The sequence below is a fragment of the Melozone crissalis genome, unplaced genomic scaffold, assembly GCF_028551555.1.
Source record: "Melozone crissalis strain CALT ecotype California unplaced genomic scaffold, PUWL_Pcris_2 ptg000019l_1, whole genome shotgun sequence".
NCBI classification, from domain to species: domain Eukaryota; kingdom Metazoa; phylum Chordata; class Aves; order Passeriformes; family Passerellidae; genus Melozone; species Melozone crissalis.
The window spans coordinates 18,791,819-18,797,818 of record NW_026535797.1 but is presented as its reverse complement, the minus strand read 5'-3'; positions in this window follow the sequence as shown (position 1 = coordinate 18,797,818).

The window sequence follows — 6,000 nt, the reverse complement described above, 5'->3', positions numbered from 1 at the left end:
TGCCCATGCCCGGGGCCAGGGGGCGGCGGGCCGCGGGGCCGGGAGGCTCCTGCGAGGCCGGTCTCCCCCGGCTCTTCCCCGGCTCCTGTTTACCGCGGCTCCCCGGCCGGGCTGCCTGTCAGCGCTCCGCCCCGCCCCGGCCCGCCCCCGCCGCCATGGCCCGGAGCAGCGCGGGCAGGCGCGGCGGGACGCGGCTGTCCCGGCCCCCGATCGCCGCCCGCTGGAGCCTCCCGGAGCGCTCGGGCTGGCGGCGCTGCGGCCCCGCTGCCCCGGAACGCGCTCCGGGCACCTGCGCGGCGGGCGGGCGGGGGCGGGACCGGCGGGCACCGGGAGGCGACAATCGGCACAGAGCGAGTGCGGTCCGGCTGTCCCGGGCTCAGCCCTGCCTCCCGCAGCCGCAGGCGGGGATGCTGCTGTCACTGGGCTCCGGGTAAAACGGGTCGCGCTTTAGTACATAGAATAAAGCATCTTAACTTCACAGGGTGCCATTTAACTTTTTAAAATGCAGGGATGTTGAAAGCCTGAAGATGGCTAATAGCCATCGTCGTAAGGTGTTTTGTATTCTTCGCTCACCTGGACTTATTGATTTATCAGCAAAAAAAATACGTCAACGAAAAGCTTCGTGTTTGCCCCATACCCATGTCTGGGTGCCATACTCTCTTGCCATTTTACACTTTTGTTATGCAAGCAGGATGCTTTAATCTCTTTTTCCCAAAGATATCTCCTGAGATATGCTGGAATAGGTGAACTATACCGAGGGGAAATTTACAGGAGGAACAAGCAAAGTGAATGAGAATAAGTCAAGGGAGAGTTTTCTGTGTTCAGACATGATGTCTATCCCACTTCGGAATAAGTGAAAAAAACCAGGAAAGTAGGCATCTTCACTGAACAGTTTCTGTCACTGAAGCACGGACAAGAAAACAGATATTATTCAAAGAATAAAAGAGAAAACAAAGAAACCTCCTGACTTGACATGAAAATTCATTCACTAAACCTAAGTTGAATTTTTCATCTCCTGAATCCGCACTTTTTCACAATAATTTACAGGGCTCCATGGAGATTACACGTACCCACTGAGAACAGTGCAAAAAGCGAAAGATGAGTAAGGTAACCCCTTTTCATGCAAAGATCACTCCCTACAGAAAAATGAAATGTTACATCAGGTTTGCAGAGCACAGAGAAGCTGGGCTGAAATACTCTCATTACACTGTGAGTTGGTACCCAGCATCCCCATGTAGTGAAGGTGGGAGAAGCACCACCCAGCGTGTATGGTGTGATGGTGTGTCTTCCTGGGAAGAGGAGAGTGTGCAGAACTCCAGTTTAGTCCTATGTAGATTGAAGTCAAGCAACCTAGATTGTATCCCTTCATAAAACAGGGTATGGAAACATGCATATGTGATGATAACCACTGTCCTCTTGATAGGCAGTATAGGTTTGTAAAGAGAACCAGTACTGCTGGCTTATCTTGAGGACACTGGGATTTCTTAAGGGAGGATTTTTCCTTCCTTCATGCTCTCAATCCATTTTGTTGTGTGATTTGTTTGGGTATTTAAACATTTTTCGGGTTAGGAATGTATTCCACTTTGGGAACAGCATAGCTCACACTCAGTGTTGTGTACCAGACTAGGAAAAGGACCTGTAGACACCACTGGAATAGAAGTAGATATTATACAGAAAAATGGTTGCACAAAATAGAGCTTTTCCAGGCAAAGTAGAATAACTAAGGATTAGGCCTGAAATGAAAGAATCCGCAGTAAACCACTTTGCAGATCTAAGCTTTCCCTGTGTTTTGCAATTCTTACTCCATGGTCTCTGTTTCCCCAGAAAGTATTTTATTGTCTAGTATTTTAACACATTGTTGTTCTTGGCTTAAAGTCTCAGCAGCAGCCTCCTGAATACAGGACTGCAGAACTGAGACTAAAGCCTCAATACTGAAGGGCAAGCACTACTGTGGAATATCCTGAATGTCTCTCAGCCCTCAGTAGAAAATACAAACCTAAGCTGTTGCAAATGTTCTCCCCCTCAAACTTGCTGCTAATTTCAAAAATAGGAAAGAATGAGCAAGCTTAAGCTAAAGGCCATTAGTCAAATGGAAATATTAAATTCTTCCAGCTAGTGTTGCTGTTTGAAACCTGAGTAGAAGATACAAGGCTTTAAAAAATTACGGGAACAGAACGGAACAGTTCAATTTTGCTAATTGAATAGCTCTAGCTCAGAGTTACAGAAAAAACATAGTTTGAGAATATGTGCCTAGAAATGCACATCACACTTAGCTGAAGAACTGATTGATCTGCACTGAGAGCTGCCCCAATGCCCTGCACATGAGATCTGGACTGTGACCACACACGTGGCCTTACCTGGCATCAACAACAAACACAATTATATTGAATTTATTTAAAAAGACAAAGCAAAATTTCTCTATGCCCAGGAGACTCCAATCCTCTCTAGAAGCAGCACAGATCTAGCATATGGTTCTAAGTCTATGTTTTTTTAGAAATACTTTTGCTCCTTTTAGCACAAAGACCTGGAAAGGGGTATGGGGCAGAAACCCTGAATAGTAACAACTGTTGTATAACTGTGTCCTTTTTTCTCCTCAGTTATTACAATACATACAGTAGTTATGTGGAAAAGCATAATTCATTTTTCCCAGATAATTATAAATGATCTTTTTAGTCTACAGTGTTGGTCTGAGCACCTGCATGTCTCCATAGCAACTCCACAATATTTCAGGGATTACTTTGTAATTCCACCGTGTTTTGGATCTAGTTTTTCTCCAAGCCAGCTCAGTTTTCTAGTTCTTTCAAGCTGCATATCCTAAGCTGTGTGTTCTCCCATCTGTTCACTCTCCTGTATGCACATTACTGGCCAAAATAAAATGGTATTTCTCCAAAAGTTCTCCAATGACCTTACATTTTACTGAAGGTGAGCCAAGGGTTCATTCCTTCCTGTGCTAGGTGAATAAAACAGATTCTGGTAGGAGAAGGCAAAAGTGGAGTCATTAGGGAAGGTGAACAGAACTGATGGGAATTCAAGTAGAAAGATGAAAGGATATACAAATAAAGTTTACATCCTTCCTGACTGATTAAGGAATCAGCTTTTATCAGAAAAGCACCAGATTTCTAAGGTTAAATCACCTTTAACAAAAATGTTGCCAGAGCACCAAGATGATTTTGGAGACATCTTAACAAATGCTTTTTTCAAAGTGCCTGAAATTTATTAAACTTTCTTCAACCTCAGATGCAGTACTATAAATCAGTACTATAGCAAATACATGTTACCAAAATCTGGCCTTTGAAAATCACTATGATGATGTGGAACCCATCTCAGGGACAGAGTGGCCTGAGCCATTAAGGTCTCACATGGAAAAGAGCAGGAGAAAAGAGCATTCCTGCCTGCAGAGCAAACTGCAGCCTCTCTGCCAGGGCAGGGCAGTGCTGAGAGGTGCACGGTGGGTGCAGCAGACAGTGGCTGCAGCCAGCCCCACACACAGCAGGTTTAATCTGGCAGGGTGTGTGACAAACAGGCCTAGGACAACACACCCCAGCAGACTTCAGCAACTCTTCAGCAGCCATGTGAGGGTGCCTTTGAAGACTGAAAAGACTGGATTCAGCTTTGAATCTGTCTCAGAGCAGATAAGCTTTCAAAGCAATAAAGCCTAACCCAGGCCTCAAAACCACTGTTCTCTGTAGAAGCTTTCTGAGCCTCAAAACTAAAGGCTGGCAAAAACAACAAACTGACCTTTTAAAGTGATTTGTCTAGGTAAAACTAGTCATCTGGGTATGGGTGAACTGGCTTGAGAGAAATCCAATCCATAACGTTAAGGTGTCGCACTCTAAGCTTATAGCTCTGCAAGTCATTGTCATTTAGCATCCAAATGAAAAAAGAGCAGGAAGTACATTGGCCCTTTCTTTGTATCCCTGTCAATTTAATGCTTATTCGAGGCAGGATATGCACTACTAGAAAAAAAGTGAAGCTCAGGGACAAGTAATGCTTCTCCAGAAGTCAGGTGGTACTGCAACTGGGTCTAGGGCTCACCATGTTCTTCCCCTGCTTTGAAAAAGACAGAAAAAATAAAGCTTTCTCCTCTACTGACAAGAATTTGGAAAAAGGATCTGGCCAGTTTGCTTCACTTTCACATTTGTTACTGGGACCATTAAGGAATGTATAGAAAGTCATTTATCCCAAATATGCAGAGGAGGCATGCCATTTTCCAAGCCTATCTCTTAGCAGCCAATACTCAGCTCTGGCTCTCCCTGCTGCAATTAACAGATTGCATGCCATACACCTGCAGATGTGGTGCAGGTATAAAAATAGGCAGTGTGGTTCAGTCTAACAGTCCCCACAGAGCATCTCCCTCAGCAGCACAGCTTTTGTGCTGAACTCAGCCACATGTTCCCCCTACAGCGCTTTCCTGCCCTCCTCCTCATACAAATGCTGTTTGCATTCTGTCCAGATTAGATGGAGATTAATAATCCTAAGCATTTCTATGGGACCTCCTTGGAAGAACCCTGGGCATATTTCACCTGGTATTGTTTTAATCACAATTTTAGAGGCTTCCTTTGTAACAGTGCCTTGAACAGCTTATAGCTGAACACACAATACAGGAAAATGGGAACCAGAGAACTGTAGATGGCAAAGTATAATGCAAAATTAGAGGAGATTTAGAGGACAGCAAGCATAATTAAGACTCTGAAATAGTAAAGACAGTGAATTGCTACCATAAAAAAGATGAGTAAGAGGGGATGTGATTCAAAGACAGAACATACTGAATATTCAGGAGTCACCGTTCTCTCTTTCTCATAACACTGGACCAAATGAATTTCAATTTAAAAACAGTAGGAAATTCAAAACTGCAGTGAAAGAAAATTCCTTTCACATCACCTATATAAATAAGTGAAAGTATGAATCTATCAAGATTCAAAAATAGTTTTAGATCTTTATGGACCTCCAAATTAATATCACACTGAGATAGGAAGTTCTTCACTATTCAGACTAGTCATTAGCATAGGATCCAGTGTCCTCTTCCTGAATACTTGGTTAGGGAATTTTTGCACCTTCTGAAGTGCCTGTTACCTTCTATTCCCAGAGACAGATGGGGGGCTGGATGATCTCAGGCTAATCCAGTCTATTTTGATGACTCCTATGTCTCCCCAAAACAAACTATCTGTGATTGCTGGCAAGACAGGAGATGCTAAGAACAAACCCTGTCACTCAACTCTCAGTCTCAAGAGCACATATAAAACCAAAGGTATTTCATTATATATCTGTGTTGTAACTTTGCATCAGCCAGTGCAGGCTTTTAGTAAACAAGGCCCACTATGGGCAATGGTTCCAGTACTTAAGTACAAGATTCAAGCAAAATAAAGTTTATGAATAGAAGGGAGAGATAAAAGATTATTCACTTTTTAAAAATCATATGCATTTGCTAAAAAAACTCCTCACAAAGAGAGAAAGAAAAGAGGGTATTTGGAATCCCCCAATTTTTCCTTTTAGAAAACTTCAGTGTTTTCATTTCCTGCTCATTAACACTTTTAATCACATATCATGTAAATAATGCTATTTTTGTGATTAGGTACTGTTTTGAATTTCTGGTACTGGGCAGAACACCTAATTTCAGCAACAATTCACCATCCAGATGTGATTAGAATGTAATTCTTACTGAGGTATATATAAACACTTCCTATATATATGGTACATAGTAATCAGTCTTTCTGAAGATTGGATTAAAAAGGATTGAAACAGCCTTAAAGTGTGGTTTAGAAATAAATTTCTGCCACTGTAAAGCTTTTTGAATTGCAAGGCTAGGCAAGACAGTAAAGAGTGGTCACTTGAGCAGTTACTGCCATACCTTCCTCATACACCACTGAATTTATACTTTGATATCCTCATTCTGAACCCATAAGAACAAAAACAGCAACACTTGTCTTTTTAAAGTAAGAAATTATAGGGACATGCAGTATTTTTACCAGACATATCTGGTAAACCTAGCTAAACATACCA